This window comes from Lissotriton vulgaris, chromosome 2_1 (assembly GCF_964263255.1).
Source record: "Lissotriton vulgaris chromosome 2_1, aLisVul1.2, whole genome shotgun sequence".
NCBI lineage: Eukaryota > Metazoa > Chordata > Amphibia > Caudata > Salamandridae > Lissotriton > Lissotriton vulgaris.
The window spans coordinates 943,736,072-943,748,582 of record NC_141687.1 but is presented as its reverse complement, the minus strand read 5'-3'; positions in this window follow the sequence as shown (position 1 = coordinate 943,748,582).

Here is a 12,511-nt window from a genome sequence, read left to right as displayed (position 1 = left end):
GACAGTCGAGTCCGAGGCTAGTGGGGCAACGCCCCAACGCCCCCAATGGACGAACCGCCACTGATATATATGAGACAAGTTTGATGCTTTTCTTAATTTTAATTATTTAGCTTTACTGCGCGCAAACACGCCGACTACAGCCTCTCTGTCAGTCAGCTGCACGTTCTTTATTTCACCCCCCCTCACTCTCATGCACGCTCTTCGCACTATTCTGTGGACCATCAGGTTTTTTTTTCTTTTTTCGAAGGACTGGGGGCGCCGTCTGGTGACGATACCACACCAGGATACTGGAGTGCTTTAAGCACAGCCATAAAGATTCTTATCTGTTGGCGGACATCCCCTGTGAAATGCAAATCGGAGCTAAAGGAAACGAAAAACACAATGGCCCATCCACAGTCACATCATATGTAGCAAGTGTGGTGCCCGGCTGGTACTTTGCTGTTTTCGGTATTGCATATCGATATATGATACAAGTTACATGCTTTTGGAAGTTTTCATTTACTGAAAGCAAACACGCAGATGACAGCCTATCTCACTTAGCTGCACCTTCGTCCATTCCACCCCCCCTCCCTCTCATGCACGCTCTTCGCTCTCCAAACACAATACTCAGGCCACATACTCCTCGGTCTCCTTTTATTTTTAAATTTATCGCAAACAATATTAATCAGGCCACAGATTGCTCCAAAATTTGAGGGATAAACATGCTAACACGCACACCACAGCCTACCTATCACTCAGCTGCACGTTCGTCCAGTCCACCTCCCCCCCCCCTCCCTCTCAGGCAGGGTCTTTGCTCGCCAACCACAATACTCAGGCCACAGACTTCATTACTTGCGTGCTATTCTTTTCGGTGATACAAGTCGACATTTAATCCAAATATGTGATACAAGTCACACAAGTACAAAGTGTGGCGCAAGACTTTTATTTTGCAGTTCGGTCATTGCATACAAATATATGACACAAGTTTCATGCTTTAACGCAAACACGCAGACCACAGCCTATCTCTCTCAGATGCATGTTCGTCCATTCACACCCCCCCCCCCTTCCTCTCATCTCTCATGCACGCTCTTGGAGCTCCATTTTTTTTTCTCAAACTCCATTACTCAGGCCACACACACACACACACACACACCACCAGCCATCAGTGCACGCTTTCATCAGGCATACACACACACACCACCAGCCATCAGTGCACGATTTCATCAGGCGTACACACACACCACCAGCCATCAGTGCACAATTTCACCCGGCACACACAGGTACACCACCAGCCATCACTGCACGATTTAAACAGGCATACACACCACCGCCCGTCAGTGCACATGTCCACCATGCACACACACACCACCAGATATCAGTGCACGCTTTCACCAGGCATACACAACACCGGCCGTCACTGCACGCTTTCATCAGGCGCACACACACACACGCACACTTGCACTAGGCACACACACACACACACATCATTAGTGCAAGCTTCTCTCACATACACAGAACAAGCATCTCACATACTCAGTGAAACATTCCCTCACATTCACTGGACAGAGAGGGTGCCATCAGCATCAGTGCATCCTTTACTCACATTCGCAGTGGAAGCTACCCTCGCATTTTGCAAAGAATGGAGGCCAACACACTATGGAAGAAGAGTCATTTTTCACAAACAACATTACTCAGGCCACAGAATTGCTCCATAACTTCTGTGCTAATAAAAAATTAGGAAGTGACATACGACACTATGGCCTCGGCAGCACAATATCTCTCTCAGTCAGCTGCACGTTAGTTTATTCCACCCCCACCCCTCACTCTCATGCACGCTCTTCGCATTCCATTTTTTTGTTTTATATTAAACCCCATTACTCAAGCCACATACTTGATCCATTACTTGCGGACTAACTTTTCATGTGATACAAGTCACAACATAAGTACAAAGTGTGGCGCCCGAATTGGATAAGGCTGTATCCGTCATTGCATCACAAGTCACAACATAAGTAAAAGTGTGGCGCCCGAATTGGATTTGGCTGTATCCGTAATTGCATCTAAATATATGAGACAAGTTTGATGGTTTTTTTTATTTTAATTTTTTTTATTGTATTTGTACTGCGCGCAAACACGCAGACTACAGCCTCTCTCTCAGTTAGCTGCACGTTCTTTATTCCACCCCTCCTCACTCTCATGCACGCTCTTCGCACTATTCCGTGGACCATCAGGTTTTAGGTCTTGTAGAGAGACCTATTGCAGTCAAACCAGAAAGCTGAGGATTTGTAGAAGTGCACGTGCTCGTGAACGCGCTTCTATCCCCCTGCCTTGCTCTTGAAAGGCTCCCCTTACCATTTGCTTGCTCCTGCCTCCCCGCCCACTGCTTCACACTTCACGGCCGCCAGGCCGTGACTCGCATTTCTGCCCAGCAGCTTCAAAGGGATCTGCTTCCCCGCCCACTGTTTCACACTTCACGGCCTGACGGCCGTGACTCGCATTTCTCCTTCCCCCTCCCCACAGCAATGCCAAGAGCTTGTTTTTTCTTCTGTCTTCTGTGATTTGCAGCAGACACAGCTGACTATTATTCTCTCAACCATCAGCATGTCACCAAAGGACTGCGGTGACAAGACGCCGGGGTGTGAACTTGACTCCAGCGCACACAACCTTGTCTGTAGCGCTACTGTAAACACAATTCACTCTTCCAACATTGCGTTGCAAAAGGGGGTTCGTGCGCGGTTTATCAACATTCCTATTTACCCACTTTTCTGAAGGTGTCTCTTCAGCTCGCTCACTTGAACCAAACCATTCAACCTTTTGCAGCAGCTTACAGCGTAGAAGTAAAGCATTTTGTTTTTTATCGCACTCAATCTATCCTTTCTCGCCTCCTTCAGAAACACCTATCTATATACATTCCTCCATCAATACCTCTCATTTACTGTTTTCCTGTTTTCTTCTGCATTTGCTCTCTTTCTCTCTTCACTCATCTGTCTCTTGTCCCTCTTAGCTCTTCCCACCATTGTTCGCCTCCTTCTTCATCCTCCCTCAGCAGCTGCCTGCCCCCCTGTCTCTATCTCAGATCCTTAGGTCTGCTGATAAGAGTCCCCCAGCCAGTAGAAGGGCGTCATGCCAGACACTGTACAATGAATCATAGATGCTGCCTCGGCGCCGGTTGTTCTCACAGTCTGAGTACTAAGAACTCCAGACTCACAGAGAATAATAAAATATTTCCGCCTTCTGTGCCCATGACCTTCCAAAGAGATCTGTACACCTAGGCATCATTCTAAAGGAGCACAGTACACGAAACAATCACCAGGTCAGCGTACACAAGATATCTCTAAGAGTACTGACTTCACTGAGCTCTGAACACCAAAGCGTCTACAGGGAGCAGTGCATCCAAGTATCTACAGGGCTCTGTACGTCTAAAACACACAAGCATATTTATAGGGCTTCTCAACCTGCAAGGCCCTGTACACCATGCAGCCACAGTAAACATGTACAAAACACACACATGTACATACATATCTAAAAGGCTGTCTACACCAACGCATCTATTGGGCTCTGTACACCAAAGTAACTAAAATCCGCTGGTCTCCTGAACAAAGAAACCACTATAGAGCTCTGTACGCCTAGAATCTATAGAGATCCGCACACTTGAAACAATCATTCACAAATCTCAGTAAAAACACACACACATGCAATAATGTACACCGAAATATCTCTGGGGCACTATCCAACAAATATCTATAGGGGTCTTGTCTTCTATACCAGGCCAGTCCGAGGGCTTTGAACCAAAATATCTATAGGGCACTATACAACAAATATCTATAGGGGTCTTGTCTTCTATACCCGGCCAGTCCGAGGGCTCTGAACCAAAATATCTCCAGCAGAGAGTAGTGTAGACTCGCTTAACCCAGTTCTCACAATCCACCACCTTTCGCCAGCACCCAAAACAAACATCCAATTCACAGAAGCGCCTAGTGGGAAGGTGACAGGCCGAGGCATGAGATGCAAACACTGTCTCTGAAAGGACATGCAGTAGCCATTTTTAGGTCTCGCACCTAGCGATGCACTTCTCGCACAGCTAGAGTCCTTTTGACCGGGGTTTCATAACGGAGCCTGGACTACCAGCTGAATGCTCCGCGTTGCATCGACCTTAGGAAGACGATGGGCTGCGTCAGCCCTACAACAGACTGAAAGTGTGAGTGACCTGCATGTTACACACAGATCTTTGCAGCTGGTGCTTAACCCACCGAGCGATCTCACCAGCTGCTCCAGGCTTTGGAAGCACAAAAGAAATGTCCGTCCTGAGTTTTCTGTAGAAAAAAGCGTGCTTTATGGACATCATAGGTAACTTTCCACAGCTTTGACAAACAAAACACAGTTTTTCTGTGCACTGCAAGGAAACCTAATCTCCGGTGCCTGCCTGCTGCAGTGAATAGTGTTTGTTGTTAAGGTGTTGACTAAAACCCGCCTTGTTTATAATACTACCCTCTACGCATTTGGATTAGATGAGTATTGAAGAGGCCTGTCAGTGAAGAGAATCACGCAGTTCTCTGCTCTCTGTGACACATCTCTAACAATCGCGAATAAAGAATATTGTAGAATGATGTTTTGTTTGATGATGTCTGCCAGGGTTTTTTAATTGATTGTGACTTCGTTCAATGGATAGTTCATAAAGACACATTTCGCTCTAGAAAGACTAATATCTCGAAAAGCACAAGGGGCTAATTGCCAAATATCAATGTTCACAGCAAAATGATCATACTTAGCGACCTATTGTATGTTCAACTGCTCTAGCAATTTTACTGTTTGTTGGATATCAAAGTACGTGGCCTTTAACTTTTCTAAGCTATGTATACCCATATTACCCCTACAAATAGGTAAAGTTTGTGATCTCTGCTATCAAAAACCTAAATACGTTTAAAGCAGAAAAACCAGGCTTATTTAAAGCAGCAAAATACAGAGGCCAAAAAATATATTAGAAAAAAACAAAGCATTTTTCCCATTGACCAAATACAGGGCACGAAAATATAATCTAATTAAATATGTGACAATATTATTTGTTTTCACAGTGAACTACATAAATCATGATGATATACAAGATCTAGATCTCCCTATTAATGTATATATTTTTGCATGATTGTTACCCTCGTTTATATTTACGTTCGGTTTTAATGGCTGCTAGGGTTGCTTTGGGTTTACACTGAACAGCTCAGTGCTGGCATGGAGTGGTAAGGTCAGTCAACTGCCAGGTTAAGTTTGGCCAAAGACTATCTCAGGCTGTTAGAGCTGGGAGGAGCCAGTGATGTCAGCCTCAAGCTACTTTTCGTGTACATCACCATCTATAATTCCCTGGCAGTCAGCGCCTACCCAAGCCATGTCCACATCTGGTATTGTTTGTTACTGCTAACTCTTTCACACGTACGCACACACGCATACACACACACACACATTCACAGGAAGATTTTTCTGTGTTTTAAACGCTCGCTGTTGACATCTTCAGTTATGTAAGAAAGGTCATCAGTTCACATCCTGGCAGGACCAACTCACACACGTGCTATTTAGTGCTAACTCTTTCACACGTACGCACACACGCATACACACACACACATTCACAGGAAGATTTTTCTGTGTTTTAAACGCTCGCTGCTGACATCTTCAGTTATGTAAGAAAGGTCATCAGTTCAAATCCTGGCAGGACCAACTCAAACACGTGCTATTTAGTGCTAATTCTTTCACACACATGCAAGCATGCACACACACACACACACGCACACACACACACACACATCAAGATTTTGTGTTTTAAACGCTCGCTGCTGACCTCTTCAGTTACGTAATAAAGGTCATCAGTTCACATCCTGGCAGGACCAACTCACACGTGCTATTTAGTGCTAATTCTTTCACACACATTCATGCACACTAACACACACACACATTCACAGCAATAATTTTCTATGTTTTAAACGCTCACTGCTGACATCTTCAGTTATGTAATAAAGGTCATAAGTTCACATCGTGGCAGGACCAACTCACACACGTGCTATTTAGTGCTAATTCTTTCACAAACATGCACGCACGCACACACACACACATTCACAGCAAGATTTTTCTGTGTTTTAAACGTTCGCTGCTGACATCTTCAGTTATATAATAAAGGTCATCAGTTGACATCCTGGCAGGACCAACTCACACATGTGCTATTTAGTGCTAATTCTTTCACACACATACACGCACACACACACGCATTCACAGCAAGATTTTACAGTGTTTTAAACGCTCGCTGCAGAAATCTTCAGTTATGTAATAAAGGTCATCAGTTCACATCCTGGCAGGACCAACTCACACACGTGTTATTTAGTGCTAATTCTTTCACACACATGCACGCACACACGCACACGCACACACACACTCACAGCAAGATTTTTCTGTGTTTTAAACGCTCGCTTCTGACATCTTCAGTTATGTAATAAAGGTCATCAGTTCACACACGTGCTATTCAGTGCTAATTCTTTCACACACATGCACGCATGCACACACATTCACAGCAATATTTTTCCGTGTTTTAAACGCTCGCTGCTGACATCTTCATTTATGTAATAAAGGTCATCAGTTCACATCCTGGCAGAACCAACTCACACACGTGCTATTTAGTGCTAATTCTTTCACACACATGCACGCACACACACACACATTCACAGCAAGATTTTTCTGTGTTTTAAACGCTCGCTGCAGACATCTGCAGTTATGTAATAAAGGTCCTCAGTTCACATCCTGGCAGAACCACCGCACACACGTGCTATTTAGTGCCAATTCTTTCACACACATGCACGCACGCACACACACATACACACACACACACATTCACAGCAAGATTTTTCTGTGTTTTAAACGCTCGCTGCAGACATCTGCAGTTATGTAATAAAGGTCATCAGTTCACATCCTGGCAGGACCACCTCACACACGTGCTATTTAGTGCCAATTCTTTCACACACATGCATGCACGCACACACACATACGCACACACACACACATTCACAGCAAGATTTTTCTGTGTTTTAAATGCTCGCTGCAGACATCTGCAGTTATGTAATGAAGGTCATCAATTCACATCCTGGCAGGACCAACTCAAACTTCCAGCTTCTAGGGTGGATGAATTGAGTACTGTTACATTGGGTAATAGAGGTTCATTTTCATTGTGTTGTGAGTGTGCCTGCTGGCCAAAATAGACTGCCACGTTAACGCATGCATGCAACACATAGAGCCAGTGGTTCAACGGCTATGGCTAAGGGGGATACATTTATCACTTTGTGTGCAGACTAATTACTAAGATTCATGCGCATCAGCAAAAATTGAGGCCTGCGGGTCTTCAATTCTCATCAGATTCTCTGCCTCTCTCGTCATACCGTCACTGTAAATTGCCTGGAATGCGGCTCACACAAAGCCTCCCTTTACCTGGGGAATGCTATTGAGGAGCACGCTGCCCACAGCAGAAAATGATTACTCACTTTATCTGTCTATCCATCGCACTCACTCTATCGCCAACACTCTATCTATCTATCTCCCTCTATCTATCTATTGCACTCACTCTATCGCATCCCCACAGCAACACTCAGCACCACCACAGCATCACTCAGCACCACCACAGCACCACTCAGCACCACCACAGCACCACTCAGCACCACCACAGCACCACCACAGCATCACTCAGCACCACCACAGCATCACTCTGCGTCACCCAAGCACCCCTCAGCATCACCACATCATCACTCAACGCTACCCCAGCATCAATCAGCACCTCCACATTATCAATCAGCACCACCACATTATCACTCAGCACCACCACAGCATCACTCAGCACCACCACAGCATCACTCAGCACCACCACAGCACCACTCAGCACCACCACAGCACCACTCAGCACCACTCAGCAGCACCACTCAGCGCCACTCAGCACCACCACATTATCACTCAGCACCCCCACAGAATCATTCAGCATCACCACAGCATCACTCAGCACTACCACAGCATCACTCAGTACTACCACAGCATCACTCAGCACTACCACAGCACCACTCAGCACCACCACAGCATCACTCAGCACCACCACAGCACCACCACTGCATCACTCAGCACCACCACAGCATCACTCAGCACGACCACATTATCACTCGGCGCCACCACAAGCTCACTCCGCGCCATCACAGCATCAATCTGTGCAACCATTCAACAACAACTGGTTCAATTATGTTCTCTCAATGTTTCAAACTTTATTACAAATGTCACAAAAAGATGTTAATATTTCACTTCTGTTCTTGGATTTTCATCACAATAAAATACACTGAACATAATCTTCGCAAAAGTTATTTACAAAAGTTTAAGCTATTGCCATTATAAATAACAATCACTTTTATTTAAGTATTAATTATTTTAAAAAATTAAAAGCTGTGGTTATTTGTAATATCAATACATCGAAGACTCGTAAATACAAAACATGGTGCACTACAAATGCTATAGGTGTCACATTTGAGAAAGTTATAACTATTGGCATTGTAAATGACAAAGCTATTAATTTAGCTATTTTCAAAACCAACACATAAATAAAACAAGCATTTACAATGCAATAGGTCTCCAGCATTAAAGTTTGAGTTACTGGCATTGAATGTTTTTTTTTATTTGCAATTGGTATATAAACATTGTTTGTGAATGGTTAGCTGTGAGGTGAGGTTAGAGGTGGTTGGCAATGAAACACAACGCCTGTCACTACTTCCTGGATGGGGAGGAGGGAGTATAGAAGCCCATTTGGTAGTGAAATGGAGTGTCATAAAGCTAGGGAGAATATTTTCTCTTTCCAAAGGCCATGACAATCGATTGTGGCAATGTTTTTTTTAACTAGCCTGTGTGACTACAAAAGTTATCCAAACGTATGCAAATGCGCCAACCCCACTACACTGAGGCATGTTTCCTGTACATTACACGCAAAAAAAAGCCCAGGCCGATTCCTCGCCCTGCTTATTTCTTATTCATTTTATTTTGTCCATTCTTATATAGTGCAAACTCGATCCGAAGGTATTTATTGGAGCGCTTTACGAGAGCACCAAATGCATTGCACAAGGACACATTCCTTTTTTGGTATGCACGTGGAGATTAAGTGGTTTGCCCAAAATCACAGGATGTTGAGCGGACGCCAGCCTCGAACCTTGTTTCCCAACTCCAAAGTCGGACGTTCCGGCCGTTATGCCACATCGTTGAGAGAGAGCGAGAGTGAGCCCTGCTGAAAGGGACAAGGCGCTGCACGTACAAAAACAATGTTTGTGTGGCAGAAAATGCCCCCGGAATCCCGCCGCTGCCGCACCGGAAGTCAGGCAAGGTCGCCTGTGATGGGGTGGGGCCGCGTCCCGACCGGAAGAGGAGGCAGGCGGAGTAAATGCGTCTCGCGGCCCGGGGCTCCTGTGAGCGGTGGAGAGCCCCGGGGCCGCCAGCAGGAGGTTGCGCAAGTGTTGTGGGGCTCCCTTGACCAAGAGGGAGCCCCGGGAAAGGAGCTGACAAGAGCCGCAGCGTCAACTCTGCGGAGGGGGCATGAAGCACATGCCAGGTGCCTGCCCCTGCCGCGTGCTGAGAGCGGAGTCCCCCGAGATTGGCCCAGTAAGTTCAAAAGGACTGGGGGGGTGTCTTGGTGCACTCGTGTGTGTGTGTGCTCATGTGTGTATGTATGTGTGCGACGGCGGGAGGGGGGCTCGGTGCTCTCGTGTCTGTGTGCGCGTGTGTGTGTATGTGTGGGGGTGTATGCTCGTGTATGTGCGCATGCGTTAGCAGGGGGAGGTGTGGCTGTGTGCCTCTGCTTCCCAGGAGAGGAGGCAGGAGCTGGCCACAGCAAGCGTGTTCGCGTGCGCGTGGCCCGCTCCATTCCCCAGCGCGCAGCCAGCTCCTGTCCCCTCTCCTGGGAAGCAGAGTCGCTCACAAAAGGTCTCTGGCGAGACCGCACTTTCGCGCAGTTAACGCCGGAGACCTAAAAATGGTCATTTACAAGACCAATAGCTCAAACTTTCATAATGCGAGACCTATTGCATTGCAAATGCTTGTTTTTAAAGACAGCCACTAGATATACATGCTTTTCTCCCCCAACACCCACTTTACACCCCCTGCTGGCATCAGTGCGGCCATAGACCAAACCTTACGGCCCCCGGGAAAATGTTTGTGAGTACCCATGATTTAGGGTCTCATTTGCAGTGCTTAATTTGAGCCGGTGGTTGCCAGTGGGGGACAACAGCACTTATCTTTCTGCCTCATCCATTTCGGGAGCGCAAGAGAGGAAAAACAATCAAATCGAAAAGAAGGAGGAAGAGAAAGTTGGACAACCATCATGTAGAAAGAAAGCATGAACCTGCAAGAGTGAGATGAAGGGGCAGGCTGTGTTTGGTAGTGGAATCAAGAGGCATGAAATGGATTAAGGGTCAGGTTGTTGGAGGTACAAACGACGCTGACCTCAGAGGGGCCACTGAGTTTAGAAATAATATATATAACTTACAGGTTTAAAAACACCTGCTGTAAAGTCCCTTGTGTGTCTATAGTTTTTAGGCAACAATAAAATTGTCAACATAGCTTTGGTGATTAATGTTCCAGCTGGAGGGAGATGGAGGTTGCCTAGTAGCAGTTTTGACTCATCAAAAGGTAGCTCATAGGGTCACTATGCTTTCTGCAAAGAAAGGGTACCGTGCAGATCACAGAACAGTATTTTATGTGGAAAGCTCAGTGGGTACTGTTTGAATCACAGAGATACTTTTGTACTTGCAGTTCAAAAGTCACAATCCTAATATAGCACAGTGGCCAATGCACGTTCAACAAAGAACTGCATGGAAACTGCAAGGGTTAGGTCAGAACAGTTGTTTCAGACCAGTCAACCGCGAGTTACTATTAGCTAGCAGACACTTTCAGAGAACTTTGCAGCCTTGAGATCAGTTTTAAATAAACACATGATCACATTTTTCCTTTAAAGTTAAGGAAAGGCTGGATTTATTTTACATTATTATCATCAGGTGTTATATTTACAAGTTAGCCCCATGTTGTAAAGCAACTTATTTCTTACATTGTCATCACAAATATCATTATCAGCTGTGACCTTTCGCTTATATTTGCGTGCACAACAAAGTTGGATTAGTTTTCCTGAAACTAAACTTGTTTAAACATCTAGCTTCGCACAACATTATCACAACACCCTGAACATCATGTACAAGGTCTCGCTTCGCACTACGAACAAATGTCATCACTATCTCCATCCACCGGCACCAGGGCTATCTACATATCCATAACATCACTAATCTATACGCACATCGTAAGGTTGCTTTCTATTATAAAAGATGAGAACCCCAATAGATGGGCAGAGGAGGCACTTCCGCTGACACTGAGGTCCTTGTATACTGAGAAATCCCCACGCAGCGGACTGACATCTCGTGATTGGTGTCCGGTTCATGACCAAGACAAGGTCCTTTACTCTATCCCATCAGGTAATGGGGTTGATTTGTCGCTTGGGGGGGATTATTGGCTTCACACCTAATCACACTCTTTGTACACTTAGAGTAGGGGTTGCATTGTGGGAATATCTAGACTACTAACTTGTTTTATATGCCTGCATATATACCTTGTTTCAGCACCATCGTAGAACTATATCTAATATTTAAGCTTTTGGTGCTTGTAATTAAGCGTATCTGCTTCTGTATACTAATCATTGCAGAACACTTATTTTATGCAAGAATAACGTTGGTTCAATAAATATTATTGAAAACGTCCCACAGTGCATTCTCTGTATATTTCTCTGAGAATAAGTGAGCCCGAGTGACTGATCAAAAGGGTCTGTACTGTTTCCACGATCCTTGAAGAGTCAGGGTTGTCATGCTCAGTTGTTGCTAGAAAACCATTTGCTTCTTCAAAGGTTAGGGGGGCTTACGGTGGCTATGTGAGCTAGCTGGTCTCTACGCCAACATATCCTGCAGGGTTGTCAGGACTCAGTCTAGTCACCAAGCCCTTAGGTTATTTTGTTCAAACAATGTGCAAATCCTACCAATTGGCAGGAACTACATGACACAGGCTGCAGTTAGCATGCCTGATAATGAGCAGTGCTATATCAGCTTTATGACCCAGGCTGGGGCACAGAAGTGAAGAACTGAAGCACTGACTAATTTAAAAGTCATTGTCAACTCAATATTGGAGTGTGAGAACAACATTTTGTTTCTGAATGCTTTTAAATGGGAGAAAATTAAAATGAAAAATTACCATAAGATTAAGTTAGCTCTTCATTTATTTTTCTTCCATTTCAAAGTGTCACGTTTACAAACAGCAAGCTTCTTGCTTGTAGTGGCCAGTAGACACAGTACCATATTAATAACTGAAAAATACAGTATTTGGTTTTAAATGGAAGACATTTAAATTGCAGAAAAATATATCTATGAAACTTTAAGTCTTCATGTTTTTCTCCATTTTCAGTTAAGCCAAGTACATTTAATGTTTTATGAAGCATGTATCTTCACTCTGAATATCT